The sequence below is a fragment of the Elephantulus edwardii genome, unplaced genomic scaffold (assembly GCF_000299155.1).
Source record: "Elephantulus edwardii isolate Elephantulus edwardi_28Jun2011 unplaced genomic scaffold, EleEdw1.0 scaffold00046, whole genome shotgun sequence".
NCBI classification, from domain to species: Eukaryota; Metazoa; Chordata; class Mammalia; order Macroscelidea; family Macroscelididae; genus Elephantulus; species Elephantulus edwardii.
This window is the reverse complement of record NW_006399796.1, coordinates 5,022,473-5,044,683: the sequence shown is the minus strand read 5'-3', so window position 1 is coordinate 5,044,683 and position 22,211 is coordinate 5,022,473. Positions and strand designations below refer to the sequence as shown.

The 22,211-nt window shown below is 37.1% G+C and overlaps 1 pseudogene; it reads left to right on the top strand.

The window, feature by feature from the left end:
• The first annotated feature begins 1,018 nt into the window (after positions 1-1,018).
• On the top strand, positions 1,019-3,161 carry LOC102868497 (annotated as a pseudogene).
• The last annotated feature ends 19,050 nt before the right edge of the window (positions 3,162-22,211 follow it).

The window sequence follows — 22,211 nt, the reverse complement described above, 5'->3', positions numbered from 1 at the left end:
TTCAGAAACTGATGTCTTCTGATAACATGTTCAATGTATGTAAGAGGAACTCTCCTAAGATGGCATGGTTCATAAAATATTGGATTTCTAATAGAAAGTTAACATACTAAACTTTACAAATAAGCAGAGAGGTTAAAAAATAAAACTAAAATGGGATACCCCCTCATGTCAAGCAAGTTGTTGTTATGTGCTGTTGAGTCACTTGCAATTCATAGCAACAATATGTACACAGACCCTAAACTCTTCTCTATACTGTGTCAATCTTACTGTCTCTGTCACACCTACTCCCATTTACCTAATCACTGAATTAATCCATCTCATCTACGGTCTTCCTCTCTTGTGCTGTCCCTCCACTATCCCAAACATGATGTCTCTCTCCAATGACTGGTCCCTCCTTGCAACATGCCCAAAGTATGTCAAATGAAGCTTCATAATCTTTTCCTCCAAGGAACAATCTCATTTCACCTTCTCTAGGACAAACCTGTTTGTTCCCCTGGCATTTCATGGTATATTCAACACTGTTCTCCAGCACCACAGCCAAAAGGCATCAATTCTCTTTCTATCACTCTTGTCACTGTCCAGCTCTCCAATGCATAGCATGCAAATGCAAAGACTATGGCCTGGATCAGGTGCCCCTGAGACTCCAGCCTAATATCATTGCTCTTCAGTACTCTGGAGAGATCCCTGACAGCTGAATTTCCCAATGCAATTTGTCTCTTGGATTTCCTGGCTGCTGGTACCAAGACTGTTGACTGTGGAGCCAAGCAAACTAAAACAATCTCCATTTTTTTTCACCATCTATAAGGATGCTGCCAACTGGCCAAGTGGTGACGATCTTTGTTTTCTTAATGTTAAGCTTCAATCCATATTGAAGGCTGCAGTCCTTGACCTGCAGCAAGCGCTTCAGGTCCTCCTCAGTAACAGCAAGCACGGTTGTGTCATCTGCATAACACAGATTGTTGATGAATTTCCTCTAATCTTGATGCCACATTCCTCTTCATACAGCCCAGCATCGCAGATGATCTTATTTGCATATAGATTTAAAAGGTATGGAGACAGACTACATCTTTGGAGGACCCCCTTCCTGATTTTGAACCTTCCTCTGTTCTGACAACTGCCTCTTGGTTCAAGTATGGGTTTTGTATAAGCACAATCAAACGTTCTGGGATTCCCATTCTTTTCAGAGTCAGCCACAGTTTGTTGTGATCCACACCCAGTGAAAAGCCTTTGCATAGTCAATGAAGCAGGATAGACATTCTTCTGCTTCCTCTGCTTTCAGCCAAGATCCATTTAACATTAGCTATAAAATCCCTACACCACGCCCTCTTCGAAACTCAGCCTGCACATCTGGAAGTTCTCTTTTGATGTGTTGCTCCAGTGGTTTTTGGACAATTTTCAGCAGAACCTTGCTTGCATGTGTGATATTAATGATTTGTTTGATAATTTCCACATTCGGTTGGGTCACCTTTCTTTGGAATGGGAACAGATACTGATACCTTTCAGTTAGTAGGCCAGCTGGCTGTCCTGCAGATTTATTGGCACAACTTAGTGAGCACATACCGGGAAGTGTCTGTTTGTTAAAATATGTAAATTGGTATGCCTTTAGCTCCTGGAGCCGGAGGTTAATATAGATATGAAAATCCAGCAATATTGAAAGATGCAAAGCATGTGAAGTAGCAGTGTCCTTCTCCTTGCCTGCTACTATTAATTACCATACAAATAAAATAATAAAAATGGAACCAAATACCTCTCCTGGTACTGGCAGGAAGAAGGGCGCTGGTGCCCAGACATTCAGGTCACCGACGCCAACCCAATGCCAGGAGGACTGTCTCAGCAACTAGGGATCATCATGCAGGGCTGCTTCAACCAGAGTTAATCCTCACTGGGAGCAAACAGTAATTGAATACTTCAAGGGAAAAGTAAAGGAAAATCATGCTCCTAAATGCGTACCATCACTGAATGATGTCCCTCTTCATTATTTGAAGCCTAACAGTTTTGTGAAATTCCAGTGTATGATTCAAGAACAGGATATGTTTGACCCTGAGTATATGAAACGGGTAAGCAGGACAATAAAGCTAAAGTTCTTTATTCTGGAGAATACAGAGATGTGGGCTTCAACAAGAGTTGATTTAAACTCACCAGGAGCTACCGCTTTGTAAAGATAGACTTTCAATTGTGTCCTGTTTCCTTGGGAATGTGCATGGGTGAAAGAAATCTATGTCAATTCAAACCAAGGTCTGATCAGACCCTCGACATCCTAAAGGCCTAGTCGTCACAAGAGGAGCTACAAAGACGATGAGAATTGGACCTGCAGCCCAACAGGTGGAAGAAGCAGCACACAAGGGGGCCGGGGTGAGGGGGGAGGGGTGGAAGTAGGCAGGGAGTCTCGATGGTCTTCAGTGATGTGGCCTTCGGTGGTCTGCTAGAGACAGACGCATCCACGGGGCGACCACTAAACTTCCTTAACATCTTGACAGTGTGTACGAGATGAGATATTCTTCCACTAGGAAAATTCACACTGAACCTGAGTGGTTGCTCACAGAGTCATACCTTCACAGAGCACTTATACCGGATTATTCAGCACCTTGTTCCAGTGTCTTTTGATCTACATATGACTACAGAGAACGTGAAACATTTGAAATTAACTCCCTACAAAAACTACACAACCAATAATTTGGACAGCGGACTAATCCAGCTGCCAGCACTGTGTCCCTTGTAATCGAGGAAATGCTTCTAGAGCAGGGGCAGCTGGAAACACCAGGTGCTCATAATGTGACCTCCCTGAGCAATCCAAACAGTTGGCAGAAGGTTACTATGACTTCAGTTACCACCAAAATGGAGTTCCCCTGCAATATTAACGTTTTCGTCACTTCTGAGGTACGCCCTCTCCTCCCAGAAGACTGCCAAATGCACTTACAACCACAGATAATTGCACCAAACATAGAGGAATACATGAATAGAATTCTTTCTGCAGTGCTGCTTTTGTGCTGAATAAATTCCGCACTGAGTTGACCTTTCTGTGGTTCCTGGACTTCAGCCTATCTGATGAAATAATCAAGGTGGTGGAAGATGACTTTGTGGAAATGTGCAAGAACAATCTGCAGAGCATCACCAGCGAGGAGGACCAGGCTTCAGCAGCAGAAATGTGTGAATGGAAATGAACTTTAAAAGCTGCTGCCTATGACAAGTAAAGTACAAGCCACAGCCACACTATAAAATGCACATGTCGTTTATACCACAATGTTTTGTAGATAATTTGTATTAAAAGACAAACTCAAGTCTGATCTAGCATCTGATGTCTATATGATGCTCAGTAAGAGCTTTCCCCTTAATGGTTGTATGGAGGATTTGAAGTTTGTTTTCTAAGTATATAAATTAGTAATGATGTACAAAATGCATTACATATTAAAATTTAATATTGATAATTTTGCTGATGCATGTTTCCTTAGGACAGACTCTGCTGAAATTCTAATATTAACTTCATTTGAAGAAAATGGTGATTTCAAAGTCACAGAAAACTGTTCATGCCAAATTTGTCTTTTCAAGTAACAGTGGTTCTGAATGTTCATTGGTTGAAGTTTGGAAAATTGAGTTTCTGTTCTCTTCGGTCATGTGACTTAGTAAGGGCCTTGAGAAGTGCTGTACTGTCATCTCCCAAACATTCTGCCACAGCAGCTCCCCCCCCCCCACATCCCAACTGTCAGCAGCCCGCAAAGTAGCCTCATCCACAGCAGTAACTCCCAAATTTTTTTGGACATGCTTGACAATCTTTTTTGCCAACTAATCTGAAATAAATCACTGTGCAGTATCACTCTTTTAATTTCATAAAAGGACAACCTTAGAGTAAAAGATGATCCTTGATATGCAAGTAAATGCAGCTTTTTGAAGGGGGAAAACCCGTCTTGATCTCCTTTCACCCAATCCAAGAGGGAACCACTCATGAGTGCTACCCTGCAAGTGTGTTTTGCCCAAAATGAATAGAACATAATCACCAATCTAAAAAAAGGATCCCCTTAGAATAAAAAGGTTTTCATTATTTTGCTAATAAGTGTAAGCTTAGTTGCTTTGATTAGATTAGATTTTTAACTCAATAAAGTACGTTTAGTTTCTGCTGTGTTAGATCAAGTCATATGATCTGCTGGTTCAGTAAAGGCTTAAGGCAATTGACTGTCAATTTCCCCAGACCAGTTTTAATGCAAACTTTCAAAAGAACAAAATCATCACTATCCATAACTAGAAAGGAAAGTAATAATGCCCTAGTTGTATAATTGTGGCAACAAGGACCTTTGGAAAGGTTAGATCCAATATTTTCTCTAAGCTATCAGCTGTGTCTGTAAAGATTTCTTTTAAATGGCTATTCTCTAGTGAGAATATTAGAAATCAACTGATTCCTTAAATCCTCTCCTGTTATTGTTTGTTAAGTGCTGTTGAGTTGAGCATGACTCATAGAGTCTCCATAAACAAAAGATCTGCACCCTGTTATATAACTACTGTCGTTTCTCTAAGTTCATAGAATTTCCAAAGGCAATGTTATTTAGGAAGGCAATGCCACTCCTGCCTTCTCAAATACATTCATAGAAACCTTATTTCTAGGTAAGGTCATAGTCTCAGGTTTTTTGTCACCATGAAATTAGGGTGAGTGTACTGGTCCACCTAGTAAACAAAGTGATGATTCAGGATGTGGGGGTGACAACAAGCAGTTCATTGCTATAAGGCCTAAACTGACAGTGCTAATCAAGAAAACAGCCTTAAAAAGCAAGGGATGTGTTATGCCTTCTGAACTGAAGTGAAAATTACTAATTGTTTGACAACATTGTTAACTTTTCCTAAATACAAATCTATTTTTATAGACAAGTGTAAATAATTTGATTATATTTAGAATTCTAACTGGTTTTCATTTTTATAACAGACTAGACCACACACTCTGTGTCTGATACAGGCCATGGTCTTTGCTGTCACTTGTTATGCACCAGAGAGTTGGATGATGACTAAGGAGGATAGAAGGAGAATTAATACCTTTGAGCAGTGGTGTGGTGCTGGAGAAGAGTATTGAGGGTACCATGGACTGCTACAAAATCAAACAGATTCATACTAGAAAGGATTAAACTGGGCAGCTTCTTGGAAGCCAGGATTCTGCAGCTTCGTCTAACATACTTTGGACATGTTGTAAGGAGGGACAAGTCCTTAGAGAGGGACATCATGCTTGGGAAGGTGGAGGGACAGCGCAGGAGTGGAAGGCCCTCTATGAGGTGGATTGATTCAGTGACTGGGGTAATTGAGCTGGGAGTGTCAGAGACAGTGTTATTGGCACAGGACAGAGCAAAGTTTAGGACTGTTGTACATAATGTCGCTATGAGTCACAAGTGACTCGACGGCACTTAACAACAACAACAACAACAGACTAGACCACAAACTTAGAAATAAAAGGAGGCTTAACTGGACTTGTGAGAATATTCATTTTCTATAATAGGCCTAGAGCAGATTAATCATCAATGTGTTGATTGTGCCAATGTGAATTGTAATTTACCAAAGAGAAATACGTAATTTGCTTGATCTTGCATAAAAGTGCCTTGGAAAGAGATCTGGTCCCTCCTTCAAATAAGTAAAGCTTTCAAATTACAAGTGAAATTAAAAAAAAAATCACAAATATATTTTGAAAGGACAGCCAGAATGTTCCTTAGAAGGGAGAATTAAAAGGTTTGTCTTTGAACTTTGAGCATACAGTCAAATGGGATTAATTACTGGTAAAGGACAGCTTGCCCAGTTGCAAGAAGCTGCCCTGCAATCCTGAGGGCACGCAGTTCAAATCCACCAGTGAGAAGGATGAGCAATATCCTCCCATACAATTAACTGTCTTTGAACTGTGTTGGGTCTGACTTAATGGTACTAAACATCAACAATAAAAAAAAGACATCACACTTAATTAAACAAAAAGTTGTTGACAAGAAAGATCTACAAAGAGAGAGATGTACATGGTGGCTAAGCACTGGAATGAAATATACCAAGGATTGTTTTTATGAGTGGGACTAGTGTTTCAATTTATTATACATATCGTTGCCATGTGGCAGAACAGATGTGATGGTGCCTAATTACAACAAATTATTACTGTGAAAAAACACGTTTAAATAGACTAGACTGGAAGAAAATTAACAATACGTTTTCTCTCAGTTAACAAGTAATACATCTTATTTAATAAAACTGAATTTTATATGTATGTAAGTAAAAAACATTTGTCTTTTGATGTTTTAATTGTCCTGTTTATATTTTTATTAGCTACAATAAAAAAATAAGCAATTAGCAATGTTCTTTGCTATTCATAAAGCTGAAAATAACAAAAACTATAGATATAAATGGAAAAATAAACTTTGTACTCTTGACTTCATTAAGTAAAAATTTACAAGTGCATAAAATAATTCATATGCATGTACTAAATAAAGAAAGCAATAGATGTTAAATGCATTTATGCTCCTCTTCAAATTATACTTAATAATGTCAGTGAAATAATTTTTACTTAATTCACTCCCACTCTCTATATAAATAAAGTGTGTGACTCAATGGCACATTACCACCACCACTACCACATGCTATTTTGAGATAGTCTAAGGAAAAAATGTAAAAACATACTTGAAAAATAACAATAATTTTATATAACAGAATGAGGACTGTTTATTTTTTCTTATATTTCCTATGTCACAAGATTTTAATATACTTGTATTTTATAATAAGGCAATGTTCTAATGACCTCCTAAGAAAAAAATATTAATATATGAAATTTTCTTCAGCTTTTTTTTTTGTTATATGCTATAAAATTGAATATGATCCAGCAAACCAAACCTATGAACAACAGATCTGAATAATGTGGTATCATCATCTTTGATAACCTTGCGTCAGACGCTGTGTAAATCCATTTCTTCGAGGGTCTTCATTTCTTTTGCTGACTATCCATCATTCCAAGCATGATATCTATTTCCAAGGAATAGCTTCCACTAGCAAGGCCTCCAAAATATGAAAGGCAAACCTTTTCCATCCTTGCCTCCAAGGAGAACTGTGGCTGCACTTTCTTTAATACATAACTATTTGGACATGCAAGGAATATTCAATACCTTCTCCAATATCACCTTTCAAAGGCCTTACTCTTTCTTCTGTTATCCTTTGTCATTCTTTAACTTTCAGCAGCATACCAAATAAGACAAATGTCACACCAAAAGTAAAAAAGCAAGGAATCAAACATGCCAATGTTTCTATTAAATTGATTCTGACTCACTGTTATCTCATAGTAAAACTGTGAATCATTGGATTTTTAGGTATATGGATTTTCAGAAATAGATCATAATGTATTTCTTCTCAGGTGCCTCTTGGTTATTCAAATTGTCATCCTTTTCTTTATAAATCAAGTATTTAACCAATTATGTCACCCAGAGATCCCAATATAACATAAATAAAATTATTTATCACACAGATCGAAAAAAAGTTAATCATTAGTTAGAGCAATCATTAATTAAGCCTCATTGTCATTTCATAATCAGTACTTATGTTTATAAAACATAATTTAAGCATGTCTTATCTGATGTATGCTTATATTCACATAGATGCCAATTTACCTCATCAGAATTTTATTGTTCATCAGATCTCAGGCAGGCCAAAAGTAAAATACACACATATATATTTACGAGATACATATACACACATATTTACATGGTATTGTTGTTGTTGTGCACAATTGAGTTGGAACCAACCCATTGTTGACCCTCCAGCAGGTTTTCAAAGTCACTTAATTGTACAGAAGGAGATTGCCCATCCTTCTCCCATAGAGCAGCTGTTGTCCTTAAACCATGTGTCTTTGGGATTGCAGTGCAGCTTCTTGCCCCTAGGTCATCAGAGCCATATAGTATTATTATTATTATTAATAATAAAAAATATTATTTGTGTACTGTATGTCAAAACGGACTCATATCTGGCCCTCCGGCAAGATTTCAAAGGCAGTTAAAGTTCATAAGAAACAAACCGGGATCAAGCTCAGAAGCCCTAGTCTACAGTATAAAGAGACTGACAAATACAGCCAGAAATGTACAATCTTAAGAGGATAAAATTGATGAATTGCTCAAATCCCTATGTTTATAAAAAAATTTTTTCAACAAGGTGAAAAGGAAACCTAAACAAGCATTTGGCAATATCATCTCAAACAAGAGTCTCATTAAAAATTATAGAATACTACTGGGCCTCCACAAGAAAAAGACTAATAACCCAATTACAAAATAGGCGAAAGTCATGAAAAGAATTTTCACAGAGGAAGATATTCAAATGGCCAACAGAAATGTTCCAAATCACTGGCAATAAGAGACATGCAAATCAAAACCACTTAAGTAGCAGGGGCAAAGTTTATCAGGACAGCAAGTAATAAATGTTGGAGAAAATGTGGTGAGATATGAACTATTTTACATTGTAGGTAGGATTATACAATGGTACAACCACTCTGAAAGGCAGTTTGATGCTTCCTCAAAAAGCTGAGCATATGAACATTCTATATGACCCAGTTAGTTATTCCATTGCTTGGAATATACCCCAAGAAAATGAGAACTGAGGCTCAAACAGAAACTTGTACACCAATGCTCATAGCAGCATTATTCACCATCACAAGAACATGGAAATAGGCTAGATGTCCATCCAAAAATGAATGGATTGAGAAGTTATGGTACATTCATACAATGGAATACTATGCACCACACAGGGACAATCAATTTATAAATCACTATCTAACTTGGGAGGGAGTGGAGATAATTATGCTGAGTGAACTAATTCAGTTCCACAAGGACAAATACTGTATAAAACCATTATTGCAGAATGAGCACAAGGATTGAGGGGGGGGGCATAAATAGAGCAGTGAGGATGGAGGGTAGGATGTTAATCATAGGGTTGCACAATTCAAAGGGTGGGGGTGGTGAAGGAAATGGGAAGGATCTTTTGTGAAAAATAATTTACTCAAATTTTGTAAATAAATCAGACTAAAATAAATTTTAAAAAATAAGGTGATTGCCCTTGTCTTTTTATTACTTGCCCCATTTACTTTCTTTCTTTCACTCTCGTGTACAAGTAGTGAAGGACCCCCGAACCGCTGGTCCTGTTCTGTCCCGAGTGGACGGCGAAGACCCAAGACTCCAAGACACAGGCTTGATGCAACAGCAAGAGATAAGAGGTTTATTGGGGACCTCCGGGCCGACTCTTATCTCTGGCAAGAGATAAAGGAGCCGACCCCGAGAGCAGACAAAGTTGGTTTTTTTTATACACTTTAGGGGGATACAACTGAGTATCAGCTTCTCATTGGGTGATGAAAGCACAGTTTGAATTCATTGGTTCAGTGTTCGCTCAGGGTTTACACAGCATTTTTGCACGTAGCCCTTGCAGCAGTCACGTAGCACATGTAGCAGTTAGATAGATCTTTAACTATATGGTGGTGTCACAAATTCTTAAGTATACAATGAGTTCAAACTCTAGGGCAGTGGAAAAGCACAAGATACATTGGTTATCAGTCGGGAAACAAAGGCACATGGGTTATCAGTTGGGAAACAATCTTTGCTTGTTTGCTCTGCCTTTCTGCTAGCTATTCTTGGAATACTGTTGCCCTGGATACATGGGTGTGGGGCTTTAAAAATTCCTGAGTTTAACTTAGCTGAGAACTATAGAAATTATTTTAATTTCAATCTTTTCAGTAGCATCTTGCTTAAGATTATTAACAAAAATTACCAGAATCTTACATTTACAGGAACTTCCAGAAATTTAAGGGGGATTCAGAAGTTTTACACAAGGAATATTATTGCTGATATCAGATAGATCTAGACTGAAAACAAGTAATATCAGGAAGATATTTATTTATATTTTTATTGCACATGTAAAGCATTTGACTCTGTGAATCAAAAGAAATTACAGACTATGTTGAAAGAACAGAAGTTCTGGAATACTTAATTGTGCTCATGTGACACTTATGCATAGACTAAGAAGCAGTTCTCTCCATACAATAAGAGAAAACTGCATGGCTTAAAATCAAGAAAATTATCGAGTAGGTCATATCCTTTCTTCATATCTATTCAGTCTGCATGCTAAGCAAATAATACAAGAAGCTTGGTTATAAGAAGAAGAGTGTGACATAGGATTGGAACAAAACAAACTGTGTTATGAAAATTACACAACTTTGCTTGCCTTTCTTGTAAAAGATTCGCCTTCAAAATGGAATATATATCATCAAGAAAATAAAAATCCTTACTAGTGAACCAACAGGCATCATAGATGGAGAAAAGATTGAAATTCTCAATGATTTAATTTCATTGGGAGCCACAGTAAACATATAGGATGGCAGTCATCAAAGCATAATGGTGGGCATAGTCCAATGATATTTAATTATATAAAACATAATGTACGAGAATGAATGTCTGAATCATAAAGTCAATGAAGGAAAGTGTGAAAGACACAAAAATCCCACCACGTACATACATGAATGAAACACAATGCACATGAATAATTATATGTATAGCCATAAAAATATGGAGGGAGAGGAAGGAATAAAAAGATGTGCTGTGCTTGGGAAAATATGCTTTTGTGGACCTCTCCAAAGTTTAAAAACACAATAATATTAGTTTGAAAAACTAAGGTACATCTGAACCAACCTATGGTATTTTCAATTATTTCCTACTAATCTGAAAGTTGGATAATGAATAAGGATGAAAAAAGAATTTATGCTGTTGAATTGTGGTGTTGGGAAAAGATTATGGCACATAATGTAAACTGTAAAAAAACAAAACAAAGCAAAAAACCAGTATTTCAAATAACAGAAGATTTACTAATGGTACACAGGTTTCAGTGGAGTTTACAGACTAAGACATCCTGAGAAGGATTGGGCATACACTCCTGAGTTAGCAAGCTTTTAAAAACCCGATGAATAACAAAGGAACCTTTCACATTAGAAGATACTAAAAAATGACAAGAAATCATTCCAAGCATCAATTAATGATTAGAATGTGAAATACATTAAGTAGGACCTTAGAAGATTGGGAAACAATGAAATGGAACACATAAAGATTGATAGTCCAGCCATTCATGAGCTGAGGCAGATTAGTATTGATCACTTTGAATCAATTATATGATCAATTTTCCTGGGTGACAAATTTCAGAAGAATGGAGTTGCATTCATTGTAAAAACCAAACAAACAAAAAACCCCAACAAAACAACAAAAACCAACCAAATAATCTTACCATCTATCTTGAAGTACAATGCTGTGCATGATAGGATATTATCTACACATATATAAGGAGAATCTGACAAAAACCCGATTATTCAACTATTCAAACCAACCCCTAAAGCCAAAGATAATGAAATTGAATAATGCTACCAACTTTTGCTTTCTGCAATAGACTGAACATACAAGCAAAATGTAGTAATAATTGGTGACTAGAATGCAAAAGTGAAAGTAAAGGACCGATAGTTGGAAAATACAGACTTACTTAAAGAGATAGGGCTGAAAATGGAATTATTAACTTTTTAAAAATCAATGATTTGTTCACTGCAAATAACATTTTCAAAAACGCAAAGGGTGACTGTACCTATTTACCTCACCTGAAGGACTAGAATCAGAAGAAACACATCTTTGGAAAAAGGTGATGGAGAATCACAGTATCAGTAGTTAAGGTCAGAGGAGCTGGCTGTAAACAGATCCTCAATTACTTCAACTACAAATTGAAATTGAAAAAAGAAGCATTACTGGAATAGCAGAAGTTAGTGGGTGGAAGGAGGGAGGGGTGTGAAGTAATAGAAAAGGCTTAATGAGGGCTTGAAAATACTGGTAATAATATGTTGCATTTCTCTGTCCTGCAGAAATGTGCCTGGTGACAGGATGAACCTTTCTAGATTCTAGTTAATCAAGAAGTAAGCAGGCAATTTCTAACATTGTGAAAAATGCAAAAATAAGTTTTTTTTTTCTTAAAAAGCAAATTCTATTACAGTCCCTAGAGACAGGAAGGCAGAAGAAATATATTGTAGCCATATGAACATCTACTGATTGATAAAGGATAAAAGTCATAAATAAATCTAATATCCCAGAGGGAAGGAAAGAGAAGAAATATATTGATGTGAATTTATATGAATAGCTTCAGAAAAAAGTTGCAGATGATGGAAGAAAGGATGGAAGCCATGAATAAATAAAGCAAATAATCCAGAGACGGAGAACACAAATATATCAACTACAGAAGAAACTACAAAAGATAGAAGAAATAATTGAAACTATAGATAAAGAGGTACAAGAACTTACAACAAACAGTATCCTTAGACAGAGAGGGTTCAGTCAACATAATACTAGAAATAACAGAAATGCATGGAAACACAAACCAGAATATCAAGGCAGAAATGACAGGAGTGTTAAACATGCTGGAAGGACATAAAAGCAGAACAGAAGAGACATAACAAAGAGTAAGAAAGCTGGAAGATAAGAAAGAAACTTATTGGTAATATAATAAAAGAAAAATTAGAGAGGAGATGGAAGGAAAATGAAGAAAACATTAAAATGATGTGAAATCATATTAAAAGGAACAACACATGTATGATCAGAATTCCAGAACACGGGTGAGTTACGAAAAACACTGGAAAAAGTGTGTTGAAGAGGTACAAGAAGAAAACTTCCCAGGTATTGGGAAGAATGGGGAAATTAACAATCAACATGTTCAATGAACTCCAAAAAAATTACCCCTTACAAAGTAAAGATCAAGATACATCAGAACCCAAATTCTTCAAAATCAAAGATAAGGATGTTGTTCATTGTCGTTGTTATTTACTGTCAAGTCTCTGGAACTCATAGCAACCCTATGTAAAATAGCTAGAGCTATTTTAGAAAACCTGCTCTATCTTGTGCCAATCTCACTGTCTCTGACACACCTAACCCTATTACTCCAGTCATTGAATCTATCAATCAATCTCATCAAGGGTCTTCCTCTCTTGTGCTGTTCCTCCACCCTGAAGGATACAATACTAAAACTAACATGCGGAAAACAAAGAGTTACTTACAGAGGAGAACCAATTAAATTAAATCCTGATTTCTAAGGGAATTCTTTCACCAAAGGAAAGTGGATGGACCATGGTAACCCACAAAAGCAGAAAAAGTAACACAAGAAAATAGTGGCAACAAAACCTTGCCTGCCAATAATCAAATTTAATGTGAATGGATTAATGCACTAGTCAAGACAAAAGAGTACAGAATGTATTTTTGAAAAAAAAAGTCCATCAATATGTTTCTCATAAGAGACACAAAGAAGAAAGAACCAAGAGAACAAACTATTTCTTGCAGGGTATGCAACCAGAGTGCCTTTTGGAGGCAAGAATGATCAAAATCTTTGGGCACGTTGCAAGGAGGGACTATTCTTTGGAGAAAGACATGATGTTGGGAAGGGTGGATGGTCAGTCAAGGAGAGAAAGACGCTCAACTATGTGGACTGACAAGGTGACTGATGCAATGAGTGAGCTCTTGTGTGTCAGAAAGTGTGAGGATGGTGCAGAATAGAGCAGATTTCAGATCTTTATTTATATGCAACTCAACAGTACTTAACAACAACACTAACAAAAATCATAGGATGGGGAAATATGCAAAGCATATAACACCCACAAAAAAGCAGGAGTGGCAATAATAATGTCTGATAAAACAGATTTTAGCATTAAAAACATCACAAAAGATAAAGAAGTGGACTATACAATGATTAAAGGAAGACAACATTGGTCAACATCTACACACGAAATGGTAGATTTGCAAGATACATAAGACAACGATTAACAGACTTGAAGAAAGAAATAGACAACACTGAAATACTAGTACAAGTCTTTAACATACTACTCTCAACAAAGGATAGGTTAACTTAAAAAATCTTAATAAGAATGCAGAAATTTGAACTATACTATCAGGCAAAGCCATCCCGATATTATATATTCAGGATACTGCAACCAACTGAAAGTCAGCTTGCTTTTTCTCTAGCGCACATCACATATTCTCCAGATTGATCATATATTAAGACACAAAGCAAGCCCCAACATATTAAAAAAAGTGAAATATTACAAAGTATATTTCAGACCACAATTTCATAAAACTAAAATGAATTACAAAAGGGCAACGCTTAAAAAATTACCAATATGTAAGCTAAATAATACCCTGCTAGAACACAATCTGTGTTTCACTGATTATGCAGAGGCATTTGACTGTGTGAATCACAGCAAACTGTGGCTAACTCTGAGAAGAATGAGGATGCCAGAACACTTCATTACGTTTATGTGAAACCTATACTTGGACCAGGAGACAGTTCTCAGAACAGAGCAAGGAAACACTGGTTCAAAATCAGGAAAGTTGCATAGGGATGAATTCTATCTCCATACCTTTTAAATCTATATGCAGAATAGAACATGTGGGTAGCTTGGCTGTATAAGGCAGAATGTGTCACCAGAATTGGAAGAAGACTCATCAGCATGTGTAATGCAGATGACACAACATACTTGCCGAAACTGAAGACGACCTGAGGCTTTTGCTGCAGAAGGTCGACTATATAGCCTTCAATATGGATTGAAGCTCAATATCAAAACCAAGAAAACAAAAATTCTCACCACTGAGTGAATATTGTTGTTGTTATTGTTATGTGCCGTCAAGTCACCTGCAACTCATAGTGACCTGTCAAGTCACCTGCAACTCATAGTGACCCTATATACAGCCCTAAACCCTGCTCTGTCCTGCAGTATTCTTTTTTTTTTTTTAAACATGTGGTAGAATCTTTATTTTTTAAAAGATCTCGTTAATGGCTGTTACAAATGGAATGAACAGAGACTCAAGTTCACCATCTGAGCCAAGTTTATAGGCTTATTTTAGTTCCGTGTGACTTGCAATCTTTCTTGGGGAGAGACTGAGAAAGATGGAATAAATTATGTATATTGCACTGAAACAAATGAGGGATATATGATTAGGTATCATTATCATGACAATAGTCCAAAACGAAGACTGCATAGTGGAGTGCACTTGGGAGGGATTATATAACAATAAAAGAATTTTCCAGGATATTAAAAGGCGCATTGCCATGGGAAAGTCTGCTGTTAGGGACCTCTCCAAAGTGCTGAAGAGCAATGGTATCTCTTTGGAGACTAAGGTGCGTCTGATAAAGGCCATGGTCTTTGCAATCACCTGTTATGCATCAGAGAGTTGGACAATGACCAAGGAGGATAGGAGAATTGATGCCTTTGAGCTGTGGTGCTGGAGAAGAGTATTGAGAATACCATGGACTGCTAGGAAAACAAACAGATTTGTCCTGGAAAGGGTTAAACTGGGTGGCTCCTTAGACTGTACGAGTGGAACAGGACAGAGCGGAGTTTAGGGCTGTTGTACTTAGGGTCGCTATGAGTCCCAGGCGACTCAACAGCACATAACAACAACAACAACATTTCAAAGAGTAGAGGGAACTGGAGGAGGGAAGGTTGGGCAGGAAGAAAAGTGCAACAATGAATGAATGGAAATCCAAAATTTCTGTAGACTTTCATTAAAGTTAATTTTAAAAAACCGTAAACAAAAACCCGAAAAACAAACAAAAAAAATTTTTTAAGTTATTCTGCTGGTCATTATTACTCTCGTAAAAAATCCTACGACGAACATCTTTCATCATCAAAACTATCACATAAACTTTGCTCTTATGTAGAAAGAATACAATTTTTTTTAATTTCAATATGGCAGCCCACATGCAGGCAGTTCCCACGCTGCCCTGTTGGGCATTTTTCCTCTTCTGCTAATTGGATAGTCTCTTAAAAATGTCTTTGTTCCCCTTGCAATGCACTAAAAGCCATATAAAATACTGCAAAAACTTCAGCAAGCACAAGTGTTCCTGCATCTTTCCCTAAATCTCCTGCTTGTCCCATCCGGGCTCAGTGAAAGGAAGGACATTTATTTATTTATTTAGCAGGAAGAAGCAGCCGGGGCTCGGAGGTGTAGAAAAGTGCCATCTAGTGGCGTAAATGAGTAATTGAACTGAAGCTTCATTGCTCATCAAACTAGTTAAGTGGGTAAAATGGATGGTTTGCTCTTGTACTGTTTCCCAATATATTTTCCAGGGCTACATTTCATCCTGTGACATTCTTATTACCTCTGACCCCCCTACCCTCATTACCCCAGTCATCGAATCAATCTTACCGAAGGTCTTCCTCTCTTTTTTTTAAAAATTATTTTTTAAAATAATTTTCATGAACATATACAGAGAATTTGGATTTCCATTCATTCATTGCTGCACTTCTCTTCCCGCCCAGCCCTCTCCTCCCGCCCCCCCAGTTCGCTTCTCTCTTTCAAAAGTAAAAGAAAGACTGCTGTCCCCTCACCCTCCCAAGTGTGATGTCTCTCTCCAAGGACTTGTCCAAAGTATGTCAGAGGAAGCTTTAGAATCCTTAAGCAGCCTGGTGAAACTAGGCTTAAAAGGTGTTGATATAGGACACATCCTTGGCGTACACCCTTCCCCATTTTGAACCATGCAGTCTTTCCTTACTCTGTTTTGACGACAGCCACCTTGTCCAAGTATAAGCTTCACATAAGCACAATCAAGTGTTATGGGATTCCTATTCTTTTCAGAGTCAGCCACAGTTTGTTGTGATCTACAGAGTCAAATGTCTTTGCATAGTCCATGGAACACAGATAGACGTTCCTCTTGTACTCACTGATTTCAGCCAAAATCCATCTGACTTTAGCTATAATATCCCTAGTACCACAGCTTCTTCTAAAGTCAGCCTGCACTTCAGGCATTTCTCTGTTGATGTGCTATTACAGTAGTTTTTGGATAAACTTCAGCATAATCTTGCATAGAGAAATTGTAATTGGTTATGTTGTTTTCATTAAATGCCATCAAGTCGCCTGGAACTCATAGCGACTCTATGTACAATAGCTCTGAATCTTGCTCTATCCTGAGCCAGGCTCACTGACTCCGACACACCTATACTAATTACCCCAATTACTGTGCCAATCCATTTTTTTCAGGGTCTTCCTTTCCTGTGTTGTCCCTCCACCATTCCAAGCATTATGTCCTTCTTCAATGACCGGTCACTCCTGGAAACATGCCCAAATTATGTGAGACAGAGTTAAAAAATCCTTACCTTGAAGGAGCAGCTTGGTTTCAACTTCTCCAAGATAGACCTGCTTATTCTTTTGGTGGCCCATGGTATGTTCAGTACTCTTTTCCAGCATCACAACTTAAGGCATCGATTCCTTTTATGTCCTCCTTAGTCATTGTTCAACTTTCTGTTGCATAGCTAGTAATTGTGAAGATCATAGCATGGATCAGGCACATTTTAGTCCCTAGACTGACATCATCACTCTTTATCACTTTGGGGAGGTCTCTGACTGCAGATTTTCCCCAAATAAATTGTCTTTTGATTTCCTGACTGCTGGTGCCAAGAGTGTTGATTGTGAAGACAAGCAAGCTCTGTTAACAACCTCAATCCCTTCTCCATCTATCACGGTGCTGCCAATTGGCCCAGTGGTGAGACTCTTTGTCTTCTTGATGTTGAGCTTCAATCCAGACTGATTGTTGCAGCCCTTGACATTTTGCAATGAACACTTCAGGTTCCCCACAATTTCAGGAAGCAAGGTTGTGTCATCTGCATAACACAGCTTGTTGATGACTCTTCCTCCAATCCTGGTGCCACATTCTGCCTCATAAAGCCCAGTCTCCCAAATAATCTGTTCTACGTATAAATTGAAAAAGTATGGAGACAGTATGCATCCTTAAATATAAAATATCAATGATCATATAAAGCACAAATTACACATATAAAACACAATGTATATTAATTACTATATGCAAATAAAAAAAGAAGAAAAATGTAAGCAACCCAATCACAAAATGGGCAGAAGATATAAATAGACACCTAACTAAAAAGGTAAGTCAGATGGACAACAAACACACAGAAAGTGTTCAAAATCTCTATTGTTGTTTTTAGGTGATGTCAATTGAGTACAACTAATATTTATTCTATTAATAAGAGATCTATACCCTGTTCTATCCTGTACCAACCTCATAATCTCTGACACACTCAAGCCCAGTTACTGTGCTCCAGTCACTGCGCCAGTCAACCTGGTTGAGGGTCTTCCTATCCTTCACTGTCCACTCATCTTTACAAGCATTATGTCCTTCTCCAAGGATTGGCATCTCCTAGGAACATGCTCAAAGTATACAAAATAAAGTTTCATCTTCCCAAATTCTATGGACTCTACCTCTGTAAGCCTATTTATTTGTTGTTTTGGAATTCCATGAGATATTCAGTTTTAGGACTAAAGTGCACTTGATTCAGATCTTTTCAATCACTTGCTATGCTGCTGAGAGCTGGACTATGACTAAGAATTACAGAAGAAGAATTGATGTCTTTGACCTGTGTTGTTGGAGAAAAGTACTGAATATCCCGTAGATGTCATGATCCTGGCTATCAGTGGTGATATTTTTTTTAATTGATATTGATATGGAATCCATACTGAATGTTGCAATGTTTGATCTTCTACAGCAAGTGTAAAAAGTCTAATTCAGTTTCAGCAAGCAAGGTTGTGTCATCTGTACACCGAAGATTTTTAATGAATCTTCCTCCAAACTTGGTGCCACATTTTTGTCATAAAGCCTAGCTTCTCAAATCATTTGTGCAGCATACCAAATAGGTCTGGAGAAAGGATATAGCTGCAACTCATACCTTTTTCAATTTTAAACCATACAGTGTTCCCCTGCTGTGTTTGCACAACAGCTTTTTAGTTTTGGTATGGATTTCAGGTAAGTAAGTCATTCAGGATTCTAATTTTTCTCAATTTTATCCATAATTTCTTATGATCAACACATTCTGGTTACTAGTTGGATGCAGATAAAAACAACATGTCAGTCCAATAACAAAAGCAAAGTTAAGCAGAGAAGCAAACAAAAAGATGCTGGTGGGAATGTGGAGAGATTTGAAATCTCATACACTGCTGAGGGGAATTTAAAATGCTAAAACTACTATTGAGGGCAGTTTGGTGATTCCTCAAAAGTAGGAAATGGATATGCCATTTGACACAGTTATTTCCGCACACTTGCTATGAATCTGAGGGCTGACCAATGAATAAGAATCACAGAATTATTGACGCATTTGAGTTGTCGTATTGAAGAGTGCTGAATATCGTAAGGACTGTCAAAACAACAGATATGTCTCGAAGAAATTGAAGCTGCAATGTTCCTTGGAGGAAGGATGATGAATATTCGTCTCAAATATTTTGAATCTTAGAAAGGCCGTTCCTTGAAAAGAGATATCATGCTAGAAAAGATGGTGGGTGAGTGAAGGTAAGGAAGACCTTCAACAATATAGATTGGTACAATATCTGCAACAATGGGGGAATCCAATGTATTAAGGATGATAAGAGTGATGCAGTATATTGACAGAGAAATGCCAGAGGGTAAGTGGATTTTGAAAAGGCCATGGAATGGAAGACATCACTGTTTTTGTCAGATGCATCTTGTTTGAAAGTAGAAAATAACAAAAAAAGATGTTTATCTATGTTTTATTGAATATTCAAAGTTATTTGACTATGAGGATCATAAGAGTATGAATAACATTGAGAATGGAAATCTCAGACTACTCAAACATGTTTTTTAACAAATACTGGACTGTCAAGAGAACTAGCAGATATATTTTGGAGAGGGTGAAACCAAGTTGCTCCTTGGAGGACCATCTTATATATTTGGTCATGTTTCCAAGTGAGACCAGATCTTGGAAAAATATATACTTGGAAGGGTGAAGGGACAGCATAGGAGAGGAAATCCCCAGGTAGGCTGGATTGACAGAGTAAATGGGGTAATGAGGGCATCTATGTCAGAGACAGAAAGATTGGCTATGGAAAGAACATGGCTCAGAGCTTTGGTGCATAGGTTCACTGTGAGTCACATGACGGCACATAACACCACTACCAACATAACTAGACCAAGAAGTTTTTGTCAGAACAGAAAAGGGGAACCCTACGTGGTTTAAAATCAAGCATGAAATTTGTTAATGGCTAACAGTTACATCTCTGCTCAGCCTAAGCCTGAGAAGTTTTATTTTAGTCTTTTTCATTTCCCCTGGGAAAATTGGCAGTACCATGATAGATGGAGAAGAGACAGAGGTTGATAACATTTACAACTTGCTTGGCTCCACAGTCAACCCTCTAGGCACCAGCAGGAAATCAAAAGACAAATTGCTTTGGGAAATCTTCTCTCCGAGATCTCTCAAGAGTACTGAAAAGAAACGATGTCAATCTAGACATTAAGGTACTCCTGATCCATGCCATGGTCTTTGCAAGTACTTGCTATACATGAAAGAGTTGGGCAATGACTAAAAGATGGTAGAAGAAGAAATCAATGCCTTTGAGTTATGATGCTGGAGAAAAGTCTTAAATGTACCATAGATTGCCGAGAAAACAGATAGGTTTGCTTTGTAAAAGGTGAAATTAGTTTTTCCTTGGAGGACAGAACTTTTCTCATATATTATGGGCATGTGGCCAGGAGTCACTGTTCCTTAGAGGAGGACATAATTCTCAGAAGTGTGGATAGGTAGCAGAGGAGAGAAAAACCTCTACTGAGTTGGGCTGATATTATAACTGGTGCAGTGGGTGCATGTGTTGAAATCATGAGCTGCTCTGAGTTGCTATGAGTTGCAGGCAACTCGAGGTCACATGATAACAACAGCAACTATTTTTTCTTTTACCCTAGTGGAGGAAGAGATAGCCATTGTTCTCTCATCTCAGAATATTGCAATTCTACAATAATCACTACATAACTTTAAATTTATAAAAATATTCCTTTTAGGAAGTGAAGATTTCCGATTAACTTAATACTTGTTTGAGTTATTTTTAATAGTATATCCTGTTCTTTCCTGTGTTAATTTTGTGTTGTTGGTTTTTTTTTTGTTGTTTTTTAGTGTTCTGTTTGATATTTTCTTTTCTAGCAAAGAAGTGTAAAATGATTGCAGATCACTCTTTCATTCAAATAATTATTACAATATTTCATTAGTAGATGGAGAGTCAGAGTTGAGGTAAGCTTAAATTTTTAATCATGGGTCCACTACATGCTGTTAGTCTTTAGGTAAGATTCTCAATTTACAAAATACAATAAAAAGTATAATTATCTGCTAGGTTTTCAGTAATGGAGTATGAAATGGCATACAAGCTATTTACAATAGTATACTAAAATATTAAAAATAAATGAGGTAATTATTTTAATTTGTTGTAGCTATTCTGAATTTTTTAAAGCTTAATCCAAAGATGCAACCTTGTTTACCACAGTAATTGGATTCACTGACTAATTTAGATTGAAGGTAGAGTGTCATGCTAACTAAGGCACTATCTATTTCATGTGATTTCATTTCTCTTTATAAATTTAGATTTTTTTCGCTCTCTCCATTCAATAAATGAATGTATTAGAGTATATGTAACCTAACATTACTAGAAAGTTAAAACAGAAAATAAGATTTTTTTTCAAAAAATTGAAAAAGAAGGAACATTCCCAGTTTCATTCTATGAAGCAAGCATAACCCTAATAGCAAAATCAAGCAAAGATATTATCAAGCAAGAAAACTAAGACCAATATCTTTTATGAATATAGATAGATACAACAATCCTTAACAAAATCCTAGCCAATAGAATCCAAAAGCACATAAAAAAAGAATTAACCATGACTGAATGGTATTCATAACAGATAGGCAAGAATGATACAACATAAAACAAAAGCAACAATCAATGTAATTCACTATATTAACCGTATCTTTACCATACAATTTGTGCCCCAAGTTCATGCCCAATTTTTATTAAAAAGAGTAAAGTTCTTATAGGAAGCCTCTACACTGTAGTTAACTGGAAATATCTGGCAAGGAATTAAAAATGGTGTCACATCATTGACTTAATTTGATGGGGTGGCATTGATTAATTTGGGATTGTTCAAACACGAAAACAAGTTTTAAAACATGTAGTTTTAAAGTTGACATCAGTTGCCTCCAGCCTGCATAATTGGTTGTTTGCCCTAGAACTATACTTTTCTTCCTTCAGCCATGTAAAATTCTTTAAACTGTTTGTTTACCAAGAACGACAAGGCATATTTCTTGGATTAGTATTCACCTCTTAGAAACTGTTTTTACTCAATGGTTGTATGTAATTCTTTTCTGGATTAGCATTTATCTCTTTGAGGAG